Genomic DNA, 18,342 nt, shown 5'->3' with positions numbered 1-18,342 from the left:
TTTTTTGTTGTTGTTGTTCTAATTAGTTATACATGACTGTAGACTGCATTTTGACACATTATATATAAATGGAGAATAACTTTTCATTCTTCTGGTTGTACATGATGTAAAATTATACCGGTTGTGTAATCATATATGCATATAGGATAATAATGTCGGATTCATTCAATGGCTCTTCCTACCCCCATAACCCCTCCTCCCATCACTCCCCTCTACCTTAAGTAAATCTATTCATCCCTAGCCAATGCCTCCCCCTCCTGAATTAGCATCTGCATATTAGAGAAAACATTCGGCCTTTGGTACTTTGGGACTGGCTTATTTCACTTAGCAAGATATTCTCCAGCTCCAGACATTTACCAGCAAAGACCATAATTTCATTTCTCTTTATGGCTGAGTAATATTCCATTGTGTATATGTACCACATTTTTTTATTCACTCATATCTTGAATAAAACACCTTTTTTTATTTTATTTAATTATTTTTTACGTGGTGCTGAGGATTGAACCCAGTACTTCACACGTGTGAGGCAAGCACTCTACTACTGAGCCACAACCCCAGTAACACTTCAGGAGTCTTGCTAAGTCCTTTCTTGCTAAGAAAGGAGTTGAGTTTTGTGTAGAGTAAGAGATAGGGATTTAATTTCATTTTGGTACTTATGGATTTCCAGTTTTCCCAGCACCAGTTGTTGAATAGGCTATATTTTTTCCAATGTATGTTTTTGGCACCTTTTTCTAGTATGAGATAACTGTATTTATGTGGGTTTGTCTCTGTGTCTTCTATTCTGTACTATTGGTCTATGTGTCTGTTTTGATGCCAATACTATGCCATTTTTGTTACTATTACTCTTTAGTATAGTTTAAGGTCTGGTATTGTGATGCCTCTTGATTCACTCTTCTTGCTAAGAATTTTTTTAGCTATTCTGGATCTCTTATTTTTCCAAATGAATTTTATGATTGATTTTTCTATTTCTGTGAAGAATGTTATTGCATTAAATCTGTATAATACTTTTGGTAGTATGACAATTTTGAAAATCTTAATTCTGCCTATCCAAGAATATGGGACATTTTCCCATATTCTGAGGTCTTCTTCTATTTCTTTTTTAATGTTCTGAAGTTTTTCTTGTAAAGGTCTTTTACCTCTTTGATAGATTGATATCCAAATATTTTATTTTAGTTCTTTGAGGCTATTGTGAATGGGGTCGTTTTTCTAATTTCTCTTTCAGTGTATTCATCACTGATCTATAAGAACACAGTTTATTTATGGGTGTTGATTTTATATCCTGCTACTTTGCTGAACTCATTTATTAGTTCTAACAGTTTTCTGGTGGAATTTTTTGCGTCTTCTATATATAGAATCATGTCATTTGCAATTTTTAATTTCTTTCTTCTAATTGGTCTGTCTAGAGTTTTGAGGATGATGCTGAATAAAAGTGGTGAAATTGGATATCCTTGTCTTGTTCCAGTTCTTAGAGAGAATGCTTCCAATTTTTCTCTATTTAGAATGATGTTGGCCTTAGATAGCTCTTACAATGTTTAGGTATGTTTCTATTATTGAATTGTATTGGTGTTAATTCTTCTTTGAAGTTCTTGTCTATATATGTCTGTTAAATCTAATTATTGATTGTATTATTTAGTTCTATAGTTTCTTTTTAGTTTTTATTTGAAGGATCTATCCAGTGGTGCGAGGTGTGCTAACGTCACCCAGTATTATTGGTATTGTAGTCTAATTGATCCTTAAAATTGAGAAGGGTTTGTTGGATGTACATAGATGCTGCATTGCTTGGGGCATATGTATTTATGATTTTTAAGTTTTGTCGATGTATAATTCCTTTCAGCAGTATGAAATGTCCTTCTTTGTGTCTTCAAATTAACTTTGGCTTGAAGTCCACTTTATCTGATGTGAGGATAGAAACCCCTACTTGTTTACATGATCCATGTTAGTGATGTGCTTTTCTCCCATCCTTTTACCTTGATTTTATGGATGTCTTTGTCTATGAGGTGAGTTTCTTGGAGAAAATATATTGTTGTTTTTTAAATCCAATCTGCAAGTCTATGTCTTTTGATTGATGAATTTAGGCCATTTATGTTCAAGGTTATTATTGAGATACAATTTGTACTCCTAATCATTCTGGTTTATTTCTAGTTTTTAATTTGATTTAGTCTCTCATTTGATTAACTATTCCTTTAATATAGCTCCTTCCTTTGCTTGATTTCACTTTTTTTTCATTTCATCTTTATGTAATATTTTGCTGAGAATGTTCTGCAGTGTGGACTTTCTAGTTGTGAATTCTTTTAACTTTTGTTTATCATGGAAGGTTTTTATTTCATCTTCAAATCTGAACCTTAATTTTGCTGGACATAGGATTCTTGGTTGGCATCCATTTTCTTTCACAGCTTGGTATATATTATTCCAAGATTTCCTAATTTGGAATAATACTCCAAGATTTCCTAATTTGGAATAATTTCCTAATTGAGAAATAAGCTGAGATTTGAATTGGTTTCCCCCTATATGTAATCTGATATTTTTCTCTCATGGCCTTTAAAACTCTGTATTCTGTTAGGCATTTTCATTTTAATGTGCCTTGGTGTTGGTCTGTTGTAATTTTGTACATTTGGGGGTCCTGTAAGCCTCCTGTATTTGATTTTTTATTTCATTCTTTAGGTCTGGGAAATTTCATGATATTATGTCATTGAAAAATTGTGCATTCCTTTGGTTTGTATCTCTGTGCTTTCATGTATCCTGATAAATCTTAAATTTGGTCTTTTCATGTTATTCCATCATGCTTGGAAGTTCTATTCATGGTTTCTTAACCTTTTATCTCCATAGTTAAATTAATTTTCAAAATTATATATTTTGTCTTCATTGCTTGTGATTCTGTCTTCCGAGTAGTCTAGTCTGTTGATGATGTTTTCCTTTGAATTTTTAATTTGGCATATCAATTCCTTCATATTGAAAATTTCTGCTTGATTTCTTTTCAGAATCTCTGAAGCTATTGAAATAATCTTTCTTCCTAATTTTTATCTCTGATTTCACTCCTTACATTATCCTTTATAGCACAGATCAGTTTAACTACATTCTAAGCTCCTTCTCTGTCACTTCTTCTATGATGTTGTCAATGAATTCTATTATTGGAATATCTTGGTTTATTTGGTGTGATATGTACCCTTGTTTTTTTCATTTTGTTTGTGTGTCTACCCATCTGGCAGTGGGGATCTGAGGCAGTAAGTTGAGTTTCTACACTGTAGAAAGGTAGGTTCCTTAAAGGTTTCTAGTAATTTCCTATCCAGGGAGAGACAAATAATAAGAGGCCTCAATGCAAACAATATAGGGCCTTAAAACAAATAACTTCTACTAAGTTATGTACAGTTTTGTCAAAATAAGCAGAAATGAAGTCTTCAATTATTGTCTACAATATAAACAATATGTTTGCAAAATAGGTTTATAATTCTAAATACTGGACAAAAAGAGAACACAAGTGGTATAGGATGCAATGTTTATGAGGAAGGAGGAGAAAATATAGAAGTAAAAAATTATAGGAAGAGTGGAAGAGCAATTGATAGAGGTTAGCTGTTAGCAGAAGAAAAGAGAGAAAGAGAATTCAGGAAAACAGATAAGTGAGAGAAAAAATTAAAAATGTAAAAATTTAAAAAATTGAAAATAGAAAGAAAAAAGTCAATACACAACACTAATATCTTTTGAGACATCACAGTCCTCAATAAACTGATGCATGAAAAATACTTGGTTTAAAAAATTGTATAAATGTAAGGAAAAGAGGAAAAAGAAAAAAAATCTCTGTGAAAAATTGAACAATTGTTTCCATTGGAGTTCAAAAGTTTCTCAGCTTCCCTTCTCAGTAAGTAGGTTGAGTTATCTGGTACATGATGATAGCTCCATCCTCAGGATAGGTGGGTTTGCTAGACAGTGTTAGTCCTGGAAGTGGAACTCCTGGAGGCAGTGGGTAGGCTTAGGCATATTCTGATCTCTTCACTGGGTACCAATTGATCTGGAGATTTTATGTCAGTGCACCCCAGGGTCCAGTAATTGCTGGTCCATGGTGAAATACTGCACCCCAGGAATCTCTTTTGCATTTCACTCTTGTGGTGTAGCAGCTTATTCTTAGCTTACTACTTTGCTTGCAGACTCCCTAATTCCTGGTCTCTAATTTAATCTCCAAATTCAATCTCTCCCACCCCTACCCTTTTGAATTCACAGTCAGGTACTTCTCTCCCAGCCAAACCTACAAGCAGCCAGAATGAAAGGGGAGGGGGAGGCTGGGTGTGTTTCTGTGATCAGTATTTCCCTGTGTAAATCTTCTCTATGTTTGATAATCTCCTGGTCACTTAGGTACACTCTCTATCATGCAGCATGGTTTGTCTGGCTTGTTTTTTGAGCTAGACTAGGGTCTGCCAGTAGTCAGCTCCCCTAGCTGTCAGGCCCCACACTGCGGCTGCAAAATGATTCCTTTCACTGTCCTCCATGCATGCTGCTGGGAGAGATGGCGGTTTCTTTCCCATATACAGATACTGTGCAGCACACTTTACTGTATTTTTAGGCAGTGACTCTGATTTCTAAACTCTCTCTGTACCCAATACACCTCAGTCTTACTAAGATTGGGAATTCCTTTAATTCCTTTATTACTTTACTGTGTTCACAGAGGAACTGTTCTGGTTTGTGCCTCCAGCCACTACTGTGACTGTGGGAGCTGGGGATTTTCCCTACTTATTTATTTATTTATTTATTTATTTATTTATTTATTTATTATTATTATTTTTATTTTTTTATTGTTGGTCATTCAAAACATTACACAGTTCTTAATACATCATATTTCACAGTTTGATTCAAGCAGGTTATGAACTCCCAACTTTACCCCGTATACAGATTGCTGTATCACATCAGTTACCCTTCCATTGATTGACATATTGCTTTTCTAGTGTCTGATGTATTCTGCTGTCAGTCCTATTCTCTACTATCCCCCCTCCCCTCCCCTCCCCTCCCCTTTTCTCTCTCTACCCCTTCTACTGTAAATCATTTCTTCCATTTGTATTATCTTGTCTTACCCCTCCTTTCCTCTTATATATCATTTTGTATAACCCTGAGGATCGCCTTCCATTTCCATGCGATTTCCCTTCTCACTCCCTTTCCCTCCCACCTCTCATCCCTGTTTAATGTAAATCTTTATTTATTTATTTTTAAGAGAGAGAGAGAGAGAGAGAGAGAATTTTAATATTTATTTTTTAGTTCTCTGCGGACACAACATCTTTGTTTGTATGTGGTGCTGAGGATCGAACCCAGGCTGCACGCATGCCAGGCGAATGTGCTACCGCTTGAGCCACATACCCAGCCCTTCCTTACTTATTTTATTATATAAGATCTCCTAGGCCCTCAATCTGTTTTGGGTATCCAGGATTAAATTCCAGTAAAGTCCCCAATAATTCTTGATCATTCACCCACCTTGCTAAAAAGCTATTTTTTCTTGTTTTTCTCCACGGAGCCACTGGGGAAGTGACCCCTCTATTCCACTATCTTCTGAGGATCCCTCTTTCCTGCTCTTATAGAAGACCCTTGTAATCACATTTGGTCCACCCAGATAATCTAGATTAATTTCCCCACCTATCTCAGGGTCAGCTGATTTGGCAATATTTCTTCTCCCTTATCATATAACCTAACATATTAATAGGTTTAGGAGATTTATATGTGGACATTTTTTGTGGTTATTATTTAGCCCATTAAATTTGCATATGCTTCTTAGGTTTACTTCCTAGGCTTTGGTTCGATATTCAGGCATGTCCTTATGGTTACAAGATGTCTTGTAGTAGCTTCCAGTTGTAGGTCTTTCTTATTTCTTGTCCAGCAGAAAGTCGTCAACATTTTTGTCTTACAATTCTCAACAAAGGTGTTGACATTTATTTGATTAGAACAGCTATGGCCATATGCTAACCTAATAATTGTGGCCAGTGAAAGATATGCTAAATGGATTAGGCCTGAGTTATCAGCTCTAGTCTTTTGGGTGGGATGGGGGTTCCTAATTGGACCTGTGAGCTTGGGAAGAATGTATTAGTTACATCACTCAACTGAGAAATTTAATGATAATCTAATAGAGGAACTCTTTACAAATGTGTGGGAAAGTGTAGGAAAATAAGAGGAATAGCACAGTATTTTGTGGCCACTAGGAACAGAACCTGTTAACACCTCTGGGCTTTAAAGAAGGTAGCATTTATAACATCTAGAGACAGAGGCCATAGGAGAGGGCCACCTGATAGGAGCTAAGAGCATTAGTGAAAAAACATGTTGAATGCATGATATCCCTAGTGATTGGAGAGTAAGTGAGAATGGATTTGGAGAGGCAATGAAGGACACACAGATATCAGCATATAAAAGTCAGAAATGTTGGAAGGAAAGAGAATGGTTATTAAGTAAGTATATGACAATGCTCATTAGAGAGAGACAGAGGCAAAAATACTAATGTCTTTGAATTCATTAAAGATGCAGGTGAATTAAGGTTTTATGTACTGATTTCCATCACACTGATTTGAATTGTCAAAAAATTTCGTGATAAAAAGTTCTTTTGCTGTTTGTTAAAAAGGATGACAATTTGGGATGGGAATAAGAAAGAAAATAGAACAAATCAGACATAACTTTTCTATACTCATATGTGAATACACAAACAGTGATGCTCCATATCATGTACAACCATAAGAATGAGATGCTAATTAAAATAAATTATACTCCATGTACACATATTATGTCAAAATACACACAACTATCATGTATATCTAAAAAGAACAGTCACAAAAAACAACATATATTAAAGAATTTTCTAGAAGAGGTCTGATAAGAAAAAGTGAGGCTTCTTCAATGAAATAAATAGATATTTTAAGCTCCTGCTCTATTCAAAGCAGTGTGGGAGGTATTTGTTGGTGGGAATTGGGGGTAAGGGTTACGGTGAAGATTAGGGATATGAAAGTTGGTGATAATGGTACAACTCTAGTTCTTTCATACCTGTAACATCTTCACTCTTCTTACTGCTTTTCAGATGTCAAGGTTCGAATATGAGGTGTCCTGAAACTCCCATCTCAATGCAGGAACATTCAGATGTCAAATTATTAGATCACAAGAGCTGTAACCTAGTTCATTGGACTAGCTGGGTGGTAATTGTTGGCAGGTGGGCTATGACTGAAGGAGGAGGGTTACTAAGGGTGAGCCCAGGAAGGGTTCATCTTCCCTGTGCTTCCCCCCTCCACTTCCTGGCTGCCACGAGGAGAGCAGCTTTCTTTCACCATGCCCTTCTACCATGATGCTTTGCCTCACCTTGGTCTCAGAGCAATGGAGTTGGCCAATCATGACTTTATCTCTGAAACCATCAACAAAATTAACTTTTCCTCCTTTAAGTTTTTCTAGTCAGGTATTTTGGTAACAGTGATGAAAAGTTAACTAGCACATCAGGTGATCTTGACTATTTCCTTCCTGGTCTACCTCAACTGTCCCCTGTTCAGTTAAAATTTTTATAAAAGATCTTTCCCCCAATAGCAGTAGAGTAAATAACTTCTAAATCTATATCTTATAATGTGGTATAAATATGAAAATGACCACCTATCACATTATTGTAACCTTGCTAAAATGCTTACCACCTGGATAATCTGAGAGCTTTTTAGGGCCAGAGTCTGTGGCTTATTCTTCTCTCAGAGATGATTTTGTGAACATGGAGGCTTTGGTGGGCTTTGTAGTGTATTCTTACAGGGTATCATAGGATAAAGTCCCATATAGCAGAGAAAATGTGATGATATATTTTTAAAAAAATATTAATCAACATTGTCTTTGCCGTGTACAATTCTTCTCTTTGTTTCTTTCCTCCGCCGAGCATTTGACATTTCTGTGCTTCTTGGCTTAGCAACAGTAGTAAGGAGGACATTATAGGATAAAAGGTTGAATAAGAACAGGAAACTGAATCAGATGGCAAAACCTTTGCCGAGGTATGTTTGTGGGGGTATCAGAAATAAGGTGAGGTTGAAAGTGGAATAGTGAGATACCATCAGTCCCAAAGATAGAGCTACTGAAGAGTGAGTGGAGAAAGTGTCCTTGCCCTGAAAGAGTTGCCTCAGTCAGGGTGTGCTTTCTTTCTGTGGCCAACTCACATCCAGTGACTGATACAAAGGACAAAGCTCTTGTCCTCTTCCTTTTACTGAGGACAGGCTCTATAGAGCCTTTCCAGCTCCAGAGATCCCCATGAGACTGATGGTAGCTTTGTTGAACTGCATGTAAACACAATTTCTCCATCTATGTTTTCCTCGCTCAAAATTGTTTTGGAGAATACTTCCAATTCACAAATCTGTTTCAGAATTCAATTCTCAGGGAAACCAACCTATCGTATTTTCTATATAATTTTTTTTTATAGCAGACAAAAAATGTAATCATCCTTCTTGTTTCTTTATCTCTGTATATCTCTGTCTGACTTGATATCTCTGTCTCTCAGCTCAGAGCTCATCCAATTCTATTCTTGGATTTCCCACATGAAATACAATCCAGAAATGTTCCTGGACAAAGAAAATGTTATGATTCTTGTTTCTCTTCCTCTTCCTCTGCAGGTATCAGGAAACATCCCATATTAAAGCTCTAAAATTTTAAAGGATGGAAGTGGTTTATAGTTATCTTCTTGGGAAGATGACATTAAATGTTTGTAAAAAACTCATCTCTCCAGTTACCATCTGTCTGTAAATATTGGTGCACCGAAGTTGTTTGATAAACATATTGTATTATCTGGTGCCTTTAAACTGCTGAGTTCTGAGTCATCATTTTTTAAAAGTTGGATTTATTTAATCAGTACTGACACTCACAGCATGGTCCCAGGAATTTAGCTTCCAGCATAGGTATATCTGCATACCTGATGACCACATCACCCCTAGGAAATTCCATCTTAATATTGCAAAATGAAAGTATAGGTTACACTTTGAAATATGAGACACATAAAGCTTATATCTCTAAACTCTGAAATGGAGGTGGTTCATATATGTTTGCTCTGCAATGACGTGAACCTACTATGTAGTTACTAACTCTAAACGCCTTACATTTCACCACCAACTTCTCTCAAAGTCCCATAAGTAGAGTGAAATAGAAATGGTAGGGTGATCTGGCACAGGCCTCCTATGGCATGTCTTCACTGTTTCCAGATGTTTTCAAGTGTCCCTAGGATCTCAGTTTTCTCAGCGCCCCGGGTCTTCACAGTAACTGAACAATTTAGGGCTTACTCACCCAGGCAACCAGCTCAGGGAGGAATTTTAAGGAAATACTCCCAACCTCACCAAAGGCCTGGGAGGTTTCTATTCAACCTTCCAGCTGTCCTGAGGATTCTTCATCTGTACCTGCTGCTGGGATTTGGCTGGAGATGCCTCCTTCTGGGATTTGGCTGGGATTACCTCCTTCTTCCTTTTAAAACATGATTCCCTCATTCTACAGTTGAGCCATGGCTTCCTCTTTTTGCCCTTCCTTGATCAGAAGAAGGAGGGATGGGGGCCAGATTCTACCTGCTGAAGTTTAGAAGGTGCCACCTAGACTAGCTCAGTCTGCTCCACATCACTTGGACTAGCGCTAGTCTGCTCTATGTCTGTCCTACATTTTATCATGGCAATCTCTATCTGGCAATGGTTTCTACATCTCTAAACCTGATGCAAATCTCATCCCCCTCCAGAAAATAAGAAATCAGTAAGTGCTACTGAAGTAGGACAGAAGAGGATGGACACGTGAGGAATTTTCAGGAAGCAGGTTTATTGACTGCAAGGTTCAGAGATTGCTCTCACCTAAGTATTCTTCCTCTGAACAAAGATTTTGGAAATTCTTTGAACTTTATACCGAGGGATGGGGACACTTGGAAGTTCACATAACCAGTGCTCTCTGTTCCACCTCCTAGACCAGACACAGGTTTCACAAGTTTTTACCAAGAAAACAGAGAAAATATCTTTTGGTAGAAGCTTGAAGACTAATTCTGTCACACCTTTTGTGCACAAACCTGGCATTTACAAGAAAGTGGAAACTACTAACCATATAACCTTGCAGAAATCTTGCTGATAGTACAAGAGGAGAAGCTTAATTATGACAAGAGTCTTTGGGTGGGGGTCTTTGGCCTGCTTTACTACCTGTGCCTCTCAACACTTCTTAAATCTATTCTAAAGCCAGAGGTGCAAGGTGATGCTGTCACTGATGTGAGGTCATCTGCTTTGAATCTAGATGCTGAGCCTTGCAGATGTCCAATTCACCTCCAATATTTTTAGGACCACAAGAGCCATTAAAGCGATATATTTATTGAATTTCACATGATTTTTTTATGTTATTAAAATTGGAAATTGTTGGAAATGAATGCTATCTTACATCTTCTCCCCACTCTAGATGAAAAATGGCCCAAATCTCTTCTGCCTTCTCCTAAACCTCCTTGGCATGCCAAACCCCTTCCTATAGATCACCCCTATCCACAACCTCTCCATGATACAACAACTGAATGGTCATCATGACAGAGCAGAGGGTCCCCGAGAATCTACTCTGCTGCTATGCTGGTATCCGCTTGTAGTGTGCTGAATAGTGTCCCCCCAAAATTCATGTCTATCTGTACTAGGAATGTGACCCTATTTGGAAATTCAGTCTTTGCAGATGCAATTAATTAAATGAAATTATACTGAATTAGAGTTGGCCCTAGGTTCACCAACCAATGTTCTTATAAGAAGAGAGGACACAAGCAGACAGAAGCATACAAGCAGACTATGCAAGTATGGAGTGATTCAGAGAGTTAAGTGATTCAGCTACAAGTCCAAAAATAATAAACACTGTCAGGAGCAACCAGAGGCTTAGAAAATGCAAGAAAGGATCCTTCCCTAGAACCTTCAGAGAGAATATTGTCTTGCTAACACATTGATTTTGGACTTCTACCCTCCAGAACTATGAGAAATAAATTTCTGTTATTGTATGTTACCAAGCTTATGAGAATTTGTTAAAATGACCCAAGGAAGCTAACTTACCTCTGTGACTGATTAATATCTGTGCCATACCAGCTATGAAATATTAAGAATTTAGCCCAATTTATATGTCCTTGTCACCATTTTAAGATGCTCATGCTCACTCTTAGGCCAGTTTATCATTGGGGTAGTAGACTGGTAAACTCGACAAATTTTATTCAATTCACAGCTTTGCTGGTACATTACCCCAGAACTGCACATTTCTAATTTGTTTTAACAAACTCTCTGAACTTCTTCCAGTCTCATCAAACCCAGTAAGAACTCCCACTGTTAGAATGGATTGAATTCTGTTCTATCAGTCTCTTAGTGATCTAATAACTATCCTAAATAATGCTAAAAGAATGGGAGAAATGCTTGGCTCTAGGTGTTAGGTGTCACCGAGCCCATGGTATAACTTTACATCCTACCAGATTCACAAATTCCTAATTCAGTGAGTCCCAGTGCAGTGGGCTGTGCTCTTCATTGTCTTGGCTCAGGGGGTATCTGGAGTTGGTGCTGCTTCTAAAGATTTTTTTTCCAACATAATCATTCTAGCATTGTTAAAAAAGACATGTGGGTAGTCCTAGGAAGTTACAAGGGAGTAATTTCTTCAGTTATGAAGAGATATTACTTCTGTTTGATGATTATTAGAGAAGTGTTAGACACAGAGAAAGTACGGTCCCCTGCAGGGTCAGTCAACCTGGGCTCTAGAGCAGAAAGATGCTTGTTGCAGTGAGTGTTGGGTTGACTCTGCTCCCACATGGCTCCTGGGTGCTCAAACAAGTCCCCCTCTGCCAATACCCTGTTCCTGTCAAATGGTCCATCTATTGCATTCTCTACCTCTTTGTTTCATTTGGGTTACTTTGTCTAATAAGCAGGAAATGTACATATCTCTCTCTCTCTCTCAAATATTTTATCCATCCCTAGAAACTTTTTTATTCCTCTAAGAATTTAAGCTTTTGCAAACAGGGCCAGGAAGAATCCTTTGGCTCTCTTGCTTGTTTGTATCTTTTTCTTGATTCTGTGAGTCCAGAATGACCTCACTATTTGTGTAGAGAGAAGAAAAAGTAGAAAATTGCAGGGAAAAAGAAATCCATTACACTTTCAAAATGTTATTCCACCATATTAAACATACTTTAAAAAGTTCTTTTGCAATTACCCCACAGTTTTCAAATATTGTTTTACCAACCCATGCAGTACCTCCCAGACAGATATGTGAGTTAGCGGTGGACTACATAGGTTAGCGACCTGTAGACTGTGATTAGCTTCTAGATGTGATGATGTCGTTTGGGATGGAATGGCATCTGTCTCAATAACTTGAGACATCACCCAGCACATGTGGGTTCTTTAAAATGCTTCCTGGTGTTTCTGGAGTCCCTGGGCCTGTGTCCACAGGCCATGAACCTTGTTGAGACAGGAATCTGTTTCTTCTTTTCATGAAAGATAAATAACAGTTTTGGGCCAGTGACTGAGAAAGTCAGCAGGAAATAAAGACAAGTGATACTCGGTGCACAATTTCTAAGAAGGGAAAAATTTCCTTTGCTGTTGCAATTTCTTTGGCTTATCCCAGCCTGCTATACAGTTGGCTTCTTATGAAATATCTATCTCCAGGCCTCTAGGAGTGTTGCTGTCCCTCTCTCCTCTGAGGTGGGAGGTGGGTGTCTCTGGCACGTGGAATACGGAAACATTACAAATGGCTGCTTGGCCAGAAAGCTGTGTGGTGCTTGCTGCATCCTTCCCAACACAGCAAAGAGCCTCCAGCTACCTTATCTTTTTTTTTTCTCCTCCTCCTTGAAGCTATTAACTTATTTTTCCTTTGATATTAAGCAGCAAGATTCTTTCTTTTGACTTCCTGGATCTATGTCTCTCAACCTATGTCAGCATCTGAGGTCCTTTGAGGTGAACTGTCTAACCAAGCAGAAATTATGGTCCCAGTTCTGCTAGAGCTACCTGGGGCTCATTTTCCTGCCCACAGTTTAGTCTTGACCTAGACCGCAGCAGGGAACTGCTGAAACTCTGCAGCTTACTGCCGCTTGCAAAGTGGGAGAAAGGATTACAGAACCATCTTTTATAACCTCTTCTGAACTTATCTGGTATTTCAGAGCACATAATTTTTTCCTGACAGAACAAATGCTTGAATGTAAAAGAGAAAAATCTCTCTTTGGGTTCTCTGTTGCTAAGGTCACTCTGTCCCCTGTTTACATGGAAAACATTTTACATTCAAATCAGATCCTCGACTCTTATGTAGAAAAAAAATTAATTAAAATAAAAAATCAATGATCCCGCCTTATAAATTGTGTAGACAGTCTTGGACAGCCACTGTCTTCCTAATCCTCCTTAGACTTATTTCATCTTCGGGGACCATTGCTTCCAGTGATAAATCCGAGAAGGTTGTTCTATTTCATGTCTGACATGTCACTGTGAACACAGACAGAGGAAAAAAAATATAAGAGCTTTTCTTTGTGCTCCCCTTTTGAATTGTTAATCCTCCAGCTACTTTCTTTTCTGGCTTAGGCACTAAATTTTGTTTTCAAGTATTTCAATTTTTCCTTTTGAATTAATGCTATACTTTTCTCAGTGTAAAACTCTTTTATTATCCACTAACCTCTTCCACTTAAAAAAAAAGCTATGTTATTAGACAACCAGATACTAGGTTTCTGCTGTGATGCAATATATCACCTATGATGTGTTTAAGCCAAAAATGTTTAACTTGAATCCTTTAAGCCTTTAGCTTCAGGAAAACAGTTCTACGAGTCAGTGTTGTAAAACACAGTTGGATGGGGGTGATGTGCTAGATTAGAGGAGAGGTAATAGACAGAACAACCAGATGTCACATGTGGTCCTAGAATGAACCTGGTCAGAATCATTCTCTTTTAAAGGACATTTTGCCTCAATTGGGAAAAATTCAAAACTAGATTAGAAATCAGATAAAGTAAATGTTTGCTCTTTTTTTGGTATAGAAAGGAAGAGATAGGAACTGAAAAAGTAAATTAAAAATAGCACGGGTGATATAACTGGATTTTAGATTAAAAATACACACATATTTTATATACACACATATATGCATATATCTAACATGCATTAATATATATGCATGTAAATATGAAAACATATATTGCTTAATTAAATGCATCATTTTTAGTTTCTTATTCTTACTCATCTGAATTTTCCAACTTTCTACAAGACACATAGGTGTTTATCATAATTATATAACCCACTGATGAAGAAAGGGAAAAAAAATCTCATTTGTGACAGTGTAACAACTTGCACTGTTTTTGGTGAGGCAACAAGTAGAGTTGTGAGAATTTTAGTAAATGTTCTAATTCAATTACCTTAATTATTATGATTCTCCAGCATCAGAGGATTATTATAATTCTTCTGGAATCTGGGTTTTATTTTGCTGCTCTCTTACTTCCATTTATTAAAGGGTAGTGAAAAACTAATCAATCTAATAATAAAATATTTAGTGGGATATGGTGTAGGAAAGAGTCCTTGTGTATGCCATGTGCAATCTTTTTGAAGATATATAGCAAAAGCTGTCATTAAATAAGTTAGGAATCCACCTAACTAGTCACATTTCTTGTTTTGTCGTCAAGAATTTCTTGAAACACTGTTGAGAGGCTTACTAAAATCCAGATGTACTGTGTTATGTGTTCTCTTATCTACTTCTCTAGAAATTCTACGACAACATAAGATAAGCCTTTTTCAATAAGACTTGCCCTCAGAAAACTCCCAAGTGTTCTTCTTAATCATATAGTTTAGAACCTTGCCTTATACTGGAATCAAACTCATTGATTTATGCTTTGTGCAATCATTATTTTAATCACCTTAAATAGTTGAAAAATATAGAAGAACATCTTAAGACTTTCTTCTCCTGTGTGCTCTCCCACTGTCAGTGATACCACGGTGATAACTGACAGGAGGTAGCTGATCTCCTCATATTTTCTGGGATGCATTTATTTCTCAAAAAGATCCCATATCCTGTGTAGAACATCTGATTTCATTCTTGTAAGCATCAGGCTTACACCACATTTCAATTCTGCTCTCTTTTCCCAATATCTGCTTCATCCTTTCCAGTTGAAGGATCATTTGTTTCAGTAGGGAATCGATATCTCACAAGTTTTGCTACCTTTCTGTCATCTATAAAAGTAGTCCTATTCTTTATTTTCCTTGCCCCTAAATCAAAAAAGTCCTTTTGGTATTTTTTTCACATTTGTAACTCTCAGTTAAATTCCCAGTGTTCGCATTTTGGACACCATTCTTGTTGCATTCTCTTGTTGATCCCTGTTTCTGTGCCTTTATTGTATCTTTTTGTACATTCCTTCTCAGTTTTAAGCTGCTTGGAAAGTTCTCTGTGTAGCCATTAACTTTTAGTCCATTGCTCCTTCTACCTATTTCTTCCTCATTGGGATCAGTTGTAATTAACCAGTCAGAATTATGGTTTGAAGAACAGCCTGACCCCCTGAATCAGCTTTTACATGATTTCAGAGAACTGACTTCTCTATGCACTGAGAGTCATGAAGTCCACTGGCCTAAGGCCTATGGCTCTGGTAGCAGATATCTGATTTTTGGCAACTCTGTGCCTCACCTTTTTCCTTAAGACCAGCATTACTAACTGACCAAAGTACTTTTCCACGATCTTCATTCTTCTTTCTCAACCTTGGGTCCTAGTGATCAGAGTTGCACTGACCTGTTATCCCTGTGTTAGGGCATGTGATTCTTATACTATTCTTAGGGTCTTGTTATTTTTTTCTTCAACAATAAATTCCTCCAAATTAATCAAATTTAGTATATCAAGTACTATGAAAGTGTTATAAATAAAAGAAAATAACTACATATATAAGAAACAGTACAGACTTCACAAATAGTCCAACTCCTTATCTAGTTGGCTTCTTCATCAACTTGTAGAACATTTAAGATGTTTTCTTACTCCTCTTCATGTTCTTTCCAGCCTTGTTTCTTCAAGGAGGGAATTATCTACTGTTGGTTCATATTGGATAGGTTTCCAGTATTTCCTCTGGTTATCTATTGCTGCATAATAAACCATCTCAAAACTTATATATAAAAATCACACTCATCGTTTATTGTTCTTGTGAATCTGTAATTTGGGTAGGACTTGCAGAGATGGCTCTGCATGTGCAGCATTAGACAAGGCAGTTCCACTAGGGGCTAAAAGACTTATTTCAAGCTGGTTCAATAATATGACTGGCACATTGATTCTGGCTCTGAGCTAGGAGCTCCACCATAGCTCAAGCCAAGTGTCCTCAGTTCCTCTAGTCTTTCTGAAAGTTGCTTGGATTTCTTCATAACATGGTATCTTGGTTTTGAGCATCACTCAAGAAGAAAGTAGAAGTACATGATATTTTTATAATGAAGCTTCAAAAATCACATGGCTTCTCTTCTGTTGTACTCTATTGGTCACTGCAGTCAGAAAAAAAATCACCAAATTCAAGGAGAGGACACACAGTCTCCATGATTTGATGGGGCTAGTGGGGGTCTTGAGGAACATGAGGGTGGGTAATATTATTGAGGGCATCTTTGGAAAATATTATCAGCTATAGTAGCAAACTAAGTCTGCTCAGTTATTACTGCCTTACAGTAAACCAAAGGATGTTGAGTGGGTGTGGTTACTTTATACAATATTCATATCATGATTTGGAGAACATAGCCTTAGTTCTTCTTAGTTCATCAAACAATAGATATCGATGACCAACTAAGTGTCAGGCACTGTGTTGAGTTCTCTAGTGACTCTTAAATTTGCATGTGAATTTTGAGAAATCCATTTCCAACATATTCTCACCCTTAAAGATTCCATAGGGATTTGGTTCTTCCTTTCTTTTATTCTCATGTAACGAGTTTTTAAAATCTGTAGTGTTTGGCCTGGATCCAAGAGGATATTTGCTGCAGGTGTAGTATAAATACTGCTCACTAAAAAAATAAAAAAGTCTGATCTTCAAGATATTTGACAACTGTGTTGGCTTGGGCACTGACCAATCAAGTTAGGCAATGAATACAGTCATGCTGCTCGCAGTACATGAAGTAGCTGAATTATTGCTATTTATTAAGGAGTTTTATTTTGTTCTCCTTCTTCAATGAATAAATGTGATACATGTACTGTGGTCAAGGGCCCAGAGTTGGCACTGAGGAAACCAAAAAAAAAATGAATAAGTGGGTTCTGTGTGTAGCCCTCAAGGGGATTTAAAAGATCTTTTGCAATTGCTTGTTCTCTGCCTAGAATACTCTTTCTAGAGATATCCACATGGTTCACTCCATCACTTCTTTTACTTCTCTGTACATGTTACCTTATTAGTAACACTTCACTGTTTATTTTCACTAAAGTGGCAGATATCTGATTATTTCCTATTTCCATTATTTCCTATTCTTAATATGTTTTCCTATCACACATGCCCAGCCGTATATTGTAAAGTTATTTATCATTTAGTTCCTTAAGAATTCGAGTATCTTAATCCATGTCCCTAGTGTTAGAAAACCTGGCAGATATCATAAGTGCTCAGCAAATACATGTCCAATTAAATCGAATACTTATTGAGAAGTGGAGGTGGAGGGGAGACGGCAGAGAAAAATAATTGACATTCAACTGAGGGTGTCAGGAGGAATAATGATGCCATGAACAGAGTTGGGAGGACTTGGAGGGTTCATGGTAGGTATTGCTTTTGTGCCACTTAAAAATTTATCTCTTTGGAGACACATATTTGATCACATTCTGGAATATCCCACCAATAAAACAAGAAGCACCTAAATGTTCCAAAATGTTTCCCGATGAGTACAATGTTTTACTAGCTATTTGGCCTGCTTCCCCTTCACCTCCAACATCTTCTGGGACAATTTTACTACAGGAAATGTTAATCTAAGTGTCTTAGGATGATCAGTCTCCATGGTTAGTGGTTAATCAAAGAAAAAATGATAACGACTCATGTTTGCCTTTCATCCTTGGCAAGGCTGTTTCCTAGAAGTAATGTCCAAACATGATGAGGTGTGGAATCTCAGTTGCCTAGGCTAGAGAAGGTTAATGTTGGTCTCTGTTCCCACACAGGTGCATGGGGTCAGGGAACATAATGGAAAAGGGCTGGGAATCCTAGACACAAACAGGACCTCAGGGTCAAGGAGGGCTTCCCAAAAATAACAATTGTTGAAGAGCCAGGGCCTCTCTGGGTGTGAGCCAGCAGACATCAATAGCACACACAGCACTCAAGTGGAAACAGGCGAATATTTGGCAGTTTTTCCAGGCCATATAAAACTATGAAGCAAAGTTCTATTAACATAAGGCTAATAGAGTGATTGTTGCAGCTGTAATGGGACTACATTTCACATATTAATTTTCTGAGCCTAGAAATGATAGATTCTT

Source organism: Ictidomys tridecemlineatus, chromosome 7 (genome assembly GCF_052094955.1).
Source record: "Ictidomys tridecemlineatus isolate mIctTri1 chromosome 7, mIctTri1.hap1, whole genome shotgun sequence".
Classification (NCBI taxonomy): Eukaryota; Metazoa; Chordata; class Mammalia; order Rodentia; family Sciuridae; genus Ictidomys; species Ictidomys tridecemlineatus.
Note: the sequence above shows the minus strand (reverse complement) of the source record.